Source organism: Rattus norvegicus, chromosome 3 (assembly GCF_021556685.1).
Source record: "Rattus norvegicus strain SHRSP/BbbUtx chromosome 3, alternate assembly SHRSP_T2T, whole genome shotgun sequence".
Classification (NCBI taxonomy): Eukaryota; Metazoa; Chordata; class Mammalia; order Rodentia; family Muridae; genus Rattus; species Rattus norvegicus.
In genome coordinates, this window is record NC_141536.1 from 60,238,079 (window position 1) to 60,252,486 (window position 14,408).

Here is a 14,408-nt window from a genome sequence, read left to right on the forward strand (position 1 = left end):
CAGCAATGGGCATGGTGGGATTGTCTTGAATCCTCCTCCCTGGAAAATGAGAGGTGTTCACATACACCACCTTGACCTGACAGTGAACTTCAATGTCTAACAAGAGACGACTAAGAACCGTCTGTGACACAGTCTGAAGGCTGACTATGTTATACCAGTATCCTCGAAGGAACATGGTGCATGTCAAGACCACAGTCACCAAAGGATGAGAGTAGTACCTTTCCTGAGAAATGCTCTGGTGTGTGTGACCCTTAAGGGTCATCACATGGTACCACGGTCTCTCTTTTCTCTGAATTATTAGAAGAACTTGGAACCCATTAAATCTTTTTGCACTTTCCAACCTTGGAGAATCACAGTTTGCCTCTGAACTGTAGCCCAGAATTTCCCAAATCTAATTAGCCCTAGAACTCTGCTTTAGATGATATAGCAATGTCACAACACGCCAACCTAATAAGTCATTGAAAGAACTTTTGAGGACCGCTGATACGGTGAAAGCACACAGCTGCAGACACAGCGCCTCCCAGTGGCTGAATACAGTCTGTGCAGCCACGCTTTCAGAGCAGAACTTCCCAGCTCTGTGAACTTGCTAGGCTCTTTGGATCTCCTCTGCGGAGTGCCATCGGAATACTACTACAGAGCCACCTTCGGTTTAACAGCAGCCGTTCTTGAAAACCAGAGGCTCTACCTGAAACCCCAGGCGGGAGGGCATTTTCCATTATTTTCAACAGGAAGAAAAAAAATCATATTACACTTAAAACTTAATTGTAGAGCAGCAGAGTTCATAGGTGTGTATGAAACAAGGAAGATGATGGCAGAATTTTGTAATGCTCAAATGAAACCTTGTAATGGTTACCGGAAGTAAACTCTGTCTCCAACTGTGACCATGGTTCTCATGGTCTTTATTTCTTTTCTCCACAGTGTTCCCAATTTCCTTTCACTTTCAGAAGGGACTCGCAAAAACCTTATATTGTGAGATAAATAACATTTTTTTCAGTTTGCTTATTAACAACAAAATGAGTTTCCGCCAGCAAAATGTTAATTGTAACACTATTACCTGGGGTGGGTTTGTATTTCAGAGTTCTTAGGAAAATTTAATGCGAGAGTACAAATCTATTACACGCATACAATTACTTATAATATTACATAGATAATTTACATACATTAACATATATTGACTACATGAATAGTCAATTAAAAGTCTACCCCATATGTGTTTGGCTGGTATCATATATCATGATCTTTGTTGATGCAATATTTTTTTCAATAAAAATTCTGTACTTTTGGCTCCATTTTATTAAATTAATCTCTTACTTTATTATTGTCTTAGATTTTCTTAGTCTTTGCAATTCCTTTTTGTATATTAAGTCTTTAAAATCAACAGTTAACCAGAAAAACCAAAACCAAACCCCAAAACTGCAATTCAAATCTCAGCCACTAGATGGTGCTCAGCCAGGTTTTTTTAGCATGTGAGTAAAGCATGCTCCCACTTTCCTTAAATCAATTTTCCACCTCCTTTATTATTAATAAAAAAACCTATTAACAATACTAAATTGAAACTATTTGAATCAGTGAAGCAAATAACTATTACAGACTAAGGCTCTCTGCTCACTTAACATTAGTTTCTTTCTCATTTATAATTTTATTTCAATTATAACTCACATATAACTCATTTATAAGTGAGGTATAAGGTTTTTCATATATTTTAGAATTAATTCTATAATAGATATGCATATATATTCACAATCATTGCTTCCAAGTCTAGTGTAACAGTGCACTTTTGTTTGCTTGTTTTGAAGAGGAGGGCTAGCGTGCTGCCCTGAATATTGCCCTGCCTCAGACTCTTAGCAGCTGAGACTATGAAACACGTGAACTGTGTGCTTTTGCTGGGTTATGCTTTTAATGAACTGAAGTTTTAAAATATGATTTAGCATACTTGTCCATTTTTATGATTACTGTTTCATGTGTCTTTTCTGAGAAGCATGAAAGTTACTGGTATGTGCGTGTACATGTGTGTGTGCACGTGTATGATACATTCTTGCATATGTGCACAGCTTGTACTGTCTTTCAGAACTTTCTTGTTTGTTTCTCTATGCTTAGATCTATGATGAATCAAACTAATTTTGTGCATAGGGCAAGGCTAAGTAAGGCTTAAGGAAAATCACCTTAGGTATATTCTCAGGACTATTACATTTTCTTTGTTTATTTTATTTAAATTGACAAATAATAAAATCAAGACGCTTTTGGGTTTGGCCTTTGAATCTTCTTATGAGACTCCCTATCTCCTGTGATGTGACTCAGAACCAGGCAAGAGGGTGGAGAATACGTCCCGTTTGTTTTGCTTTTCTGAGACAGAATCTTTTTTTTTTTTTTTTTTTTTTTTGGAGCTGAGGACCGAACCCAGGGCCCTGCGCTTGCTAGGCAAGTGCTCTACCACTGAGCTAAATCCCCAATCCTCTGAGACAGAATCTTATGATATTCCAGACTTTCCTGAAATCCGTGACATAGCCAGGCTGACCTCAAACTTGGGATGATCCTCCTGCCTTAGTCTCCCAAGTGGAATCTATTTTGAGTTACCACTTTTGACTTCAAGAATCTTTCAACTGCCTTCTCCTGAAAGGTCCAGTCCCTGGGGGGGAACAGGAAGGAATTCTCACTGTTCTGCAGCTTCAATCAAGCCCTGGTGGTAAACTTGGAGAAGGGGTAGCAAGTCCCTGCTAGCAATTCCCGGGACAGCCAAGACTGAGAATCAAGCTACTCCAGACAAAGAAGTCCTGAGACTTTCTTTTTTAAATTAATTTATTTTTTTATCCTGAGACTTTCTAAGGGCTACTTTAGCATAGTTCTTCAAAGCACCTGGTGCTAATTGCTTCTAAAGGTCTCTGTAAACTGAGGTAGGATTATTTTTCTCAATGCTTTGTTGATCTGAATGAGAATAACCCCCCTAGACTTGTGTGTTTGTTTTGTATCCAGTTGACAGACTAGTTAGGAAGGATTAGGAGGTGTGTTTCGAATGTCCAAGCCGTTCCCAGTTAGCCCTTTCTCTCTGCTTTGTGCCTGTGTGAGATGAGTTCTCTCTACAGCTTCTGTACTACGCCTGACTACCTCAGCCATGCCACCTGCCATGACGACCCTGGACTCGAACCCTCAGGAACCGCTATAAAGTCTTTCTTCTGTAAGTTGTCTTGGTCATGGTACCTCTTTACAACAATAGAAAAATAATTAAGACAAGTGCTATGGGGCTGGAGAGATGGATCAGTGGTTAAGAGCTCTGACTGCTCTTCCAGAGGTCCTGAGTTCAATTCCCAGCAACCACATGGTGGCTCACAACCATCTGTAAAGAGATCCGATGCCCTCTTCTGGCCTTCAGGTACTACATGCAGGCAGAATGCTGTAGATTCAATAAATAAATAAATTAATTAATTAAAAGAAAGAAAGACAAGTGCTATGGGTTGGACCCAGGGCTCTGCACGTGCTTGGAAAGACTGTGGAACATTCCCCGAGTTGGGAATCATCCTCACACACAGACCTTACCAATCTCTGAGTTATTGTAGCTTTACATGGGCTGCCCCAACCAGCACTCATGCATCTAGGAAGGGCAAGGTGGGTTATTTCCCCAGCTGACTTTCTCTGTTGTTACACACATAGGGTGGAAGCATGAAAGGCCATGACTTCTGTATCCATTCAGGTGTCACATGCTGACTATGGATTAATATACAGAAGTGATCTCGATATACTCCCAGCTTCTTATTGCAAAGACTGTGACCAAAAATGATGCTCTCCCTCCCTCCTCTCCCCCCTCCCCCCGCTCTCTGTGTTGGTCAGGGAACTACCTGTGGGAGTCAGTTCTCCTTTTCTACAATATAAGTCTTGGGTATCAAGTTCAAGGGCCTTGATGCACTGAGTCATCTCCCTAGGCCTGCCTCACTGGTTTTAAAAGCATCTGCAGATACTGCTAATGTCTCATAGAACTTCATCACCTGTGACTATGATCACCACCCCACCTTCATCAGTTTCAATGCCACCCTCGTCTCTGCCCTGAAACCTTCACTCAAACTTCCAAGTTCTTGGGGACAGGTCCACTGACAGATGTTCGGATACTCTGTGTAGTGGCCCTGAACTGGAAGGCCGCCCCTCCCTTCTTTCTTTAAGTCTGCATGCTGGACTTCCCTGGTGGCACCCCGTCTGGGTTTCCATCCCCTTTCTCTGCTCCTTCTGTTGCTTTCTTCTTTGTCTTTCCTCTTTCACTTGAAACATGGTGGCCCTGTAGGACTGTCCTCTCTTTCAGGGATGCTGCATCACCCCGTGCTTTCCACAGCATGTCCCTGTTGACAACTTCTATGTTTGGTGCAGATCTCTCTGTATTTGCCATTAACATTGGCAAAGGCCACCATTGTGAGTTCCTGTTTGGTTGACTCGCTGGCAGCTCAAATTTAACATGCCTCAACACACATGTTGATTTCTCCACATGTGCTAGACAGAACAACACTTCAGCTCCACCTCACAGGTCATTCACACTGAACGCCCAAGACGTGCCTGGTATCGGCAAGAGAAGTGTCCACAGAAGGGGTTGGCACTGCAAAGCAAGTACTTGGGTTTAGTGTTTCCACACAGTCCTTCCAAGTGTAAGGATGGACAGAGGGAGAGCCAGGGTGACACAGTGTGAGGTTTGACTAGGCAGCGAAGGTGAGGAGCTGCGCCACAGCGTGAAGGTCAGAAAAGTCAGACACACAGACTGTCCGTCAGCATCTGCATGGGAACAAAGACCTCTCACATCTCGATGCCAGCCTAATAAGGTCTCTTGTAGACGTATGACCTCCAGAATGGCACCATAGGAAGCATGTGTTATTTTAATTCACCTCGTTGTAGATTCATTACAGCACCAATGCAAAACTAAGGCACAGCACAAATCTTTTCTCTCACAGTTGTTCTTGACTTGGCAAGTAGCGTCCTATCCGGCAATTTATTTAAACCAGAAGCCTCGGGATTATCCTTGACTTTTTCCTCTCGACTGATTCCCTCACACCAAGTGATATCCACCCTCCTGTAATCTCTGCCTCTCCCTTCAGTCCATCATAACTCCTCAGCTCAGACAGTGAATGCCTCTGGTCTCCATGTAACCATCAGACAGAGTAAACTTACAAACGTCAAAATCTGACCATTCCATCCCCAAGATGAAAGCCACGGGATTCCCACAAATCTGCCACATTTCCTCCGCACCCCCTACAGATTGCTTACAGGTTTTAGGTTAGCAGGCTAATTCAACCCTGTGCACGCGCCTAGGACCATCTGGCCACTGATACCCTTCAAACTGCCCCTAATGCCGCTTGTCCCTTTCTGTCCACTCCAACCCCACTCGCGTGCTTTTGGATCTTTAATCCACCAGGTTCTTCTGCACCTGAGAGCCTCCTCTGCCCTCGTTACCTGGCAGGGATGCACCTTTTGATATTAAGTTGACTCTCATGTCTTCAGTGACATCCTCCCTGCTCACTTCAAGAAGCCGCTTCTCCACGCCTGTGTCCTTTGAGTGAAGAGAATGCTTTTTACATCGCTCACCACGATGGCCAGTGTCCCCACCCACCTAGAGCTCAAGCACCATTATTGTGGCTTGGGTCTGAAATGTCCCTCAAGAGCTCAGGGTAGAAGGCTTGATCCTCAGCTGGTGGCGAAACTGGGAGATGGTAGAAATGCAGGCGATGGACGCTGACTGGAAGAAGTAGGCCATTGATGACGTGCCTCTGAGGGGCTCCTTTTGGCCTTAGCTTCTCTCCTCTGTCTCCCATTCCTTCACAGGTACTTTGAGTTGGGCACCAGCCTGGCCTCTCAGACTTGACTCAGGCCAAGTGACCATGAAACCATGAATGGGCCTTTGCTTTTCTTAGGTGACTTACCACAGCAGTGAGACGCTGATTGACAAGACCAGGAAATCAAAGATTAGCCTTGGTTTTGATCACCAACATGGACCCCGCCCTTAGGAGTAAGCTTGACACTTAGTTGTCACTTAGCATATTTGGTGAACTGACACATAAAACATAAGATCATTTCAGAAGAAAAGAATCTCAGTCTCCCATATTCCCCCCAGCTTCCTTTTTTAGCAGGTCGAAAAGGTGCTGTTTTCCTTGAAGGAGTAACAACAGACACCATAGCTGAGCATAAACTGAGAGGTATCGGTAACAGCGTCAGACAAGGCAAATACAGGAAGGACTAGTTAAAACTGTATTTCACAGGGCCAATCGATGGTCACATAATGAGATATGTCTATGCTAAAATGATTCACCATTAAACTGAAGTTCAAGCCTACCTACTACCCTGTCACATGGCTACCCAACTTCTCCCTGACCCAAGTCAACAGGAGGAAGAATGGACCCCACAGACAATGCTAAGCTCTATTCCAAGATACTCATTTTCCTCTGCCCATCCCCAAATCTCCCAGTGAGTTTTCCTTTGGAATGTTTAATCTGGATGTTGACCAAACGTGTTGGAGATTTTCCACAATGCTACTGCCATGAGCTGAATTGTGTCTCTCACTCCGCCAAGTTCACATACTGATTCCCTAACTCGCAGAATGTCGCCATATTTGGAGACAGTATCTGTGAGGGGGGAATTAAGGTAAAAAGAGGTGCGGTGAGGGCACCCAGTCCAATGAGACTGGTGTGCTTACAAGCGCAGGACCTTAGGACAAAGGACACAGAAGACACACAGAGTAAGGAGGGACCATGCAAGCATACAGCAAGAAGACAGCCCTCTGTAAGTAAAAAAACAAAGGTTGCAGAAGGGACCAAACCACTGGTATCTTGACCTTGACCTTAAGACTCAAGAAATATGGAATTAATTTCCGGGGTGAGAGCCATCCAGTCTGTGGCATTTTGTTATATTATAACAGTCCTCAAAAAGGAATAGAACTACATAACCTCATTAACCTACCATCTATGGCGGAATTGCAGGAAAAGAAGAAGTAATTTCTGATTACTTCCAGCCCAGATAATCCTCAAAAGAAAATTATCACTGTTTTATATATGAATAAAACTATTCAGCACATTTGATGACCAAAAATCAAGCAAATTCTTATAGTCAGGCACAGAATTTAACAACACATAGAAGACATACACATTAACTATTAGTTTTGAGCACCCTTGGATATGCTAAAGGATTCTTCTGCAGTTCCAGGCTATATTAACTTTATAATTTCCCAAGCTTTCCGCTGCATAGCAAGGATAGAGGCGCAGCTTACATTTTAGACAATAGTATATTTGATCAGAATTTTTAAAATGTTCATTAAATATATCTCAGTAGTTTAAAAGACAAAAATTTACAAAATGTTATAATAATATCCACACTGTCTTCCTCTATGAAAAATGTTGGTAGCTCGCGAGGGGCTGGCCACAATATACACAGTAGTTAATTTTTTTGACAGCTAAATAAAATTAGTATAAAGCTTACACAGGAAAGTAAACACCTGATCCCTGGGACACTTGAACTGACATTAAACTTTCACAAGGAAATTTCTATCCCAGATGGATTTATCTTTTGTGTCACTGTTAATTTACAAAGTATTTAGAAGTTGACGCTGGTAACTGAGTTTTGTTGATGAGCTCCGACTTGCCTTGGTCTTTAAATTCTTTCACAGTCTGTCTTACATGACCAAGCTACCGAGTGTGAGACTCAGCCCCTCCTCAGTCTCCACGGAGCCACTCACCTCAAGCATTTGCAAGTTCAGTAAACATAAAGGTTTCTTCCCTTTCTCCCTCTCCTCCTTCCTCTCCCCCTCCCTCTTTTCTTTCTCCCATCCCTTCTCTTTCCTTCCCCTCACATCTTGTCTTTGTCTTTTTGGAATGATGAATGGAGTTTCATTAAAGCAAGCACAAATAAATATTTGCAAATAAAGTATCAGCTCTACCATTCTCTAAACACTGGCCCTTTCACCCATGGGGTATCTTGTTGACCCTCCCACCCATGGGGTATCTTGTTGATCCTTCCATCCAATGGAGAATCCTACTCACCCTCCTCCCATGCTGTATCTCAATGATCCTTCTACTCATAAGGTAGCTCACCAAGCTTCCCACCTATGGGGGATCTCACTGACCCTTCTACCCATGGGCACCTTACTGACTCTTGTATTCACAGTTCAGCTTGTTGGCTACTAATTCATAGATTTACCCCCTCTTTACGTTCTGGCTTCTCTCCAATGTAATCTCTTTTTCCTTTTCTCCTCTGTCCTTACACTTTGTGTGCAAAATCACGAGACTCCATTTCTCATACAGAACGGCTTCCTACATCTTCTGACTAATAGATGTGGCCAATATCTACTCTCTCATAACCTATACTGTTCTAAGACAGCTTGTCAAGGGTTTTCCACTGAAATTGATCCATGGAATCCCAGAGCCTCCGGTTCCCCCACTTTGTTATATTTAGAAGGCCTCCTGTGCACCTTAACTCATGTAATATCCAGTGGGTCACACACTCTAGAATATTCCAGATAGTTCCTGATTCAGTTGCTCTGAGTGGGGCCTGAGAATTTACATGTTTAACAAATTCCCAGATAAAGCTGATGCAGCTAGTTTGGGGGAAATTCTGTGAAAAGCACTGGTTAAAGCCTACCCATGCATTTCCCATGTTAAAATGACTTGAATTTGCTCTACCCAAGGCTACACAGGTCAGATGTCAGAGTGTGAGCAGAGAGGAAAAAGATAAATTTGACTGCATTTTATCCCAAGACTCAATATAACCTGAATACCATCGTTCATGAAGGCTAGAAATGTTTCTTTAGTTATTTTAATAACTGTATACTTTGTGCCTAGATTGCCTTTCATTTCGCAACTCTATTGAAAGTGGAGATTTAAAAAAACACTATGAAATTCGTTGCAATGAATATTTCTAGAAAGCCGTTGGCTTCCAAAAGCAATCTGATTAACATGCCGTTCCAAGTCACACATTCATGCAAGTGAGCCCACTAACACTGACCAGGGAAACCAGACGTCATCATTGAGTTGCCATTGACTCGTAGTATGAGTTCATTGTCTCCTTGTCTATGGGACCGGAAGTAGCATTTCATTTTGTTTATGTAAAATAATTCTCTAATGAACTATCAGCAAGAATTCTCAAGGTCAGCCATTTCGGTTCACTTGGCAAACTATGTTTTCCTAGTTCTCACCATTGAAGACGCCACACTGGGAAGCAGAATTGCTTGACCTTTTAACTTGTTTTCCACACTCCACTAGTCTTATAATTTTGGCCCAATTTCTTAGCTCAAGTTTTAATCCTTGTGAATAAAAGGGAGAAGATCCCTTCCCTTTCCCACTAAGTTTCACCCTCCATAGTGTCTTGGTCACTTAGTCATTGCTGTGAAGAGACACCATGGTCATGCAATTCTTATAAAATAAATCATTTAATTGGGGGCCTGCTTACAGTTTCAGAGGTTTGGTCCACTGCCATGGTGTTAGGGAACATGGTGGCATACAAAGAGGTGCTAGAGCAGTGGCGGAGAGCTACCTCAGGGTCTACAGGCAGCAGGAGACACGGGGCTTGGCATGGAGTTTTGAAACTTCAAAGGTCACCCCAGTGACACACTTTCTCTAACAAGGCCACACCTCCTAATCCTTTCAAATAATGTTATTCTTTGGTTACTAAGCAATCAAATGTATGAGCCTATGGGGGCCATTCTTATTCAAACCACTGTGAAGAGATTATTACAAGTCCCTTTCACTCTAATCGTGGAGGAAAAGTAATCCTACCGTGGTCTGATGACCCAGAACAACTTGATGGTGAGCCAGAACTTTTACCATGAAGAATGAGCAAAACAAATAGCAGTTTAAGATTGTGGTAGGGATCGTGTCTAAAACCGAGCCAATGAGCCCAGTACATGCATTCTACTATAGGACTTTGGTGGATTATTTGGTGTTTTTATTACTTCCTAACTCCTTTCTGTATTATAAAGATTGTTTGGTAGATAAGATCTCCAAGCGAGATTATAGTACATGCATATGAAATATTGTTTAACGTATGTGGTACATTTGGCATTTGATTATTAGATGTTACTACATTGATTAAACCCATTCTAATACCCAGGGGAAAAAGTTAATATTAGAGATGGGTACGGACTGGCTTGTTTCTGTTATAGAACTGTCAGGAAATGCCTATTCATTTCAACCATGCAAATGTCATTAGAATGAGAGAGACAGCCATTTTCTTTGGAAAAAGTTTCACGTGGTAATGATTTTTCTATTTTTCTAAGCTCCTACTCATCTGTCACAGAGGATCTCAACCATTAACACTGAAATTAAAGAGGTCTCTGTGATTGATAGCGTGATTCAACGTGACTCTCTACATCTGCATACTGGACTATAATTTATACGTGTTTTAAAATAAGCATGCTGCTCCCACAGCTGCAGTATTTCTTACGTTCTGTTTTAAAGTGAGGCTGTTTTTCTTAATCATGAAAGTTATTAAATGTATTAATGCCTCTCAAATGTGTTTCTAATGAACCCCTCGCTTGCTTGTTTCTCTAGTTTGTTATACAGAGTGGAGGAGAGCATAGCATTCTTTTGGACTAATTGAGCAAACTTGGATTGATTATTGCTATTTCCAAAACAACCACAACATGCACCAAGGTTTTCCAAACCTAAAATATATATATCTGAAATGATTAGAGTTCTAATTTCATTCAATACCATATTTCTGCATATTCAAGTCTTGAATATCTATTTATATTTTATATGCATCTCATCCCATAGGTTTTTAAAATAACCAAAAGGGCCACTGGAGTGCTTTATTATTTTAGAGGGACACATTGTTTTCACTGACTACAGAAGAACCCCACGGGAACACTGGTGTTTATGTGACCTCTAGGCCATTGGTTCTCAGCCTTCCTAATACTGCAACCCTTTAATACAGTTCCTCATGTTGGGGTGACCCCAACCATAAAATTACCTTTGTGGCTACTTTATAATTATAAATTTGCTACTGTTATAAATCATAAGGAAAATAATATCTGTGTTTTCTTCTGGTCCTCGGTGACTCCTGTGAACAGGTCTTTCAACCCTCAGAGGGGTCACGACACACAGGTTGAGAAGCAAAAGGGGCAAAGAGGGGATAGGCTGATCATTTTTGTTTGAATATGAAAAGTTTTGCCCAAAGCCTTGGATATTGATGAAGACCTGGTTCCCAGTCAGCAGTGCAATTTGAGGAAGTGCCAGGAACTTCACGTGTGTGTGTGTGTGTGTGTGTGTGTGTGTGTGTGTGTGTTGCAGGAAGGACATATGAATATTTGGGGCAGGGTGCAGATTACAAGTGCAAAGGCCCAGTGACAGGCACGTGTCTGGTTTCTTCAAGGACATACGAGGAGGCCAGTGAGACAGAGAAAAAAAGAGGAGTAAGAGAAGACTGGAGAAGAAACATAAGGGTTTTGGAAATTATTATAATTTGGCTTTGGGTTAGTACAAAGAGCTCTTCCTGCAGACAAGGATAATTTCCTAAGTAAGGTTTGTCTAGGTGACCCCAGTATGTTTGCTAAGTTAAGGGGCCATTTCCCTTCTCTGCAAAGGAATGGTGGAAGTTTCTCCATCATCTCTGCCCAGGTCAGGGCTGATGTTAACTGCACAGAGTCACGGAGATGGGGCCTTCGGGAGAAATAATCTCATGCCTTGACAATCAGGATATGATCTCTTGTCCTGCCACACTTCAATATAAATGTCCGTTGTTTGTCAATGTCCTGTCTGTCTGTCTGTCTGTCTGTCTGTCTGTCTGTCCATATCTCTCTTTCTCATGGCTTTTGGGCCTCAAATTTTATTCCATAGCATGAGATGGACTTAATCCTGTGTGCAGTTTGAACACAGGTAGGTAGGTTTAACCTCTTAGAGCTTTTATGTCCTTACCAAACAACTGAGGCCCATGGCTTCTAATATTTGAGCTTGTGGGATCCATTTTGCATACAAACCACAAAACTCTCTACACATAGTGATGTGATATATATATATATGTGTATATATATATGTGTGTGTATATATATACATATATGATATATGCTTTTACATATTAGTTACATTAAGTCTTTTGTAAAGATCTGACATGACATGACCTTTAGGGTCACACTGAAGAGAAGTGCCAGGAAAGAAACACTCAGCACAGTAGTCTCATCAGGACCTTGTGATACTTAGCTGACCAATGAACTCAGCTGTCTAACACCCTGAGTCCCTAGGAGTATGGATCTCTGGCTACATTTCATTCGCCTTAAGGTTTTTTGTTTATTTATTTATTTGTTTGTTTTGTTTATTTTTGTTTTTCCGAGACAGGGTTTCCCCGTATGCCTCTTGGTGCTTGCTGGCTTTGAGCTCACAGAGATCTGCCTGCCTCTGTCTCCCGAGTGCTGGGGCACGTGCCACTGTGCCCCGAAACCTTAAGTTCTTAAATCAATGGGTCTTCCTCGGTGTCCTTAGTCACTGTCCTCCTTGTCTTCCTTCCCAGAATGTGCTCCTCCCCCTGCTGTACAAAGCAGGATTTTTAAGACGCTTCTCATCCCACTCCTATCCTGGCCATCATGGTCGCAGGGGAGAGCACAGCTGAGAAGACTGTCTCCAAACAACCCTTTACGTCCCAGCTGAATACACGGGCCCTTGAGACCCAGACCTCAGTTTGAATTCAGATCTGTAGCCAGCGGAGTGAAGCAAGCCACAAAGCCCACCTCGGCGAGTTTCTAGACCCTGCTGAGCCTCCATGTGCTCACTAGTGAGGTGGGAATCTTGCTGTGTTCTCCACATGCTTTCATAACAGTTCTATGAGATTGTTCTATAAGGCACGTCACACAGTGCTGGGCACAAATACAGACACCCAGTTACCGAGACACTTTCATAAGCATCCAAAACATCCCACCATCGAACTAGTGGCAGAAACAAACCACAGAAGGAAAAAAAAAAAAAAAACCCAAACACGCCAGAATACGTGCATCCAAATAAGAGTTACTTCCTAAGGTTTCCATGGCAACCATGTTTCATTCCTCCCAACATCTGCTGTGCTTGGGAACTTGGTCCACAATCCTGAAGCACATTTGTTAGACCACAGCAGTGGTGACAAATCCCATAAAGATGGATTTGATTTGGGAAAACCACCAAATGTTGCTCGGCAGGAGATAAAGTGAGAACACAGTCAACTTCTTGTTAGAAACACGGTTGTGTTTATAGAGAACCGACACTAATCTCTGTATCGATGGCAGATCCCTCCAAAATGTCAAATGAACCACACTGCCCTTCTGCTGAAGACTGACCCATCCTTCCCCACTACTCTTAGAGTCAAATTCAAGTCCCTGCGTTCGACGCAACTGTCCTTTGTGACCCATTCTCTGGAGCCTCATGCTTGTCTCTATCCTGGTGTTCAGAGATGTTCAGTGGCTCTGCAAAGTTTGCCACTGAGTCCTCTACACTCTCATCTGCAATGTTCCTTCTCCCTGGAACATTCCTAAGAATCATCTTTCAAAACCATACAGTTTGGAAGTTACCTTTTCCGCCAATCAACTGTGATAAAGCTTTCTGAATTAGATGCTTCTCCTACACATGGTACCTATTTCTGTCCTAAACTTGTCACCCAGGGTAGCAATCACACTTTCCCTCGCCTCTGACCTCTTACAGACTGAAATTATGTGAGGGGTTATTCTGTGGCTCATGCCATTTATAAGTCTCCAGTATGCTTTGGTAAGGATCAAGTTTTTAGTGCACAGTAGGTAGTTCATTACTTTGGTGGTTTGACTAAAAATGGCACCCATAGGTTCTTACATTTGAGTGGTTAGTCACCAGGGAGTGGCACTATTTGAAAGGGTTAGAAGGATTGGGAGCTGTGGCCCTGTTGGCACAGGTGTGGCCTTATTAGAGGAAGTGTGTCACTGGAGGAGGGCTTTGAAGTTTCAATAGCCCATGCTAGGTTCGGCTCGCTTTCTCTGGCTGCAGATCAGGATGTAGTTCTCAAGTACTTCCCTAGCACCACGCCTGCCATGCCTGCCACCATGCTCCCTGGCACAATGATAATGGACTAGGCTCCTCAAACTGTAAGCCAGCCCCGAGTGAAATGCTTTGTTTTATAAGCATTGCCTTAGTCATGGCATCTCTTTATGGCAAGAGAACAGTGACAAAGGCAGTTACATTAATGATTATGCCATGTAGACCTCATAGATCCCATTAAAGTGTGGATGATGAATGATGACAGGATTATTAGAAATGTAGCACTTGGGGTTGGGGATTTGGCTCAGTGGTAGAGTGCTTGCCTAGCAACCGTAAGACCCTGGGTTCGGTCCCCAGCTCCGAAAAAAAGAAAAAAAAAAAAGAAATGTAGCACTTACTCATTTCCAACATCTGTAAATTCTTCACGTGTGTGTGCACACTTACATGTACATTGTATATATGTGTGTGTACACATGTTTACATGTGTAT

The 14,408-nt window shown here is 42.5% G+C and overlaps 1 protein-coding gene across 3 annotated transcripts in view; it reads right to left on the minus strand.

Annotated features, from left to right (window-relative positions):
• Nucleotides 1-14,408, minus strand: part of Pde11a (phosphodiesterase 11A) — a 370,466-nt gene that overhangs the window by 124,663 nt on the left and 231,395 nt on the right.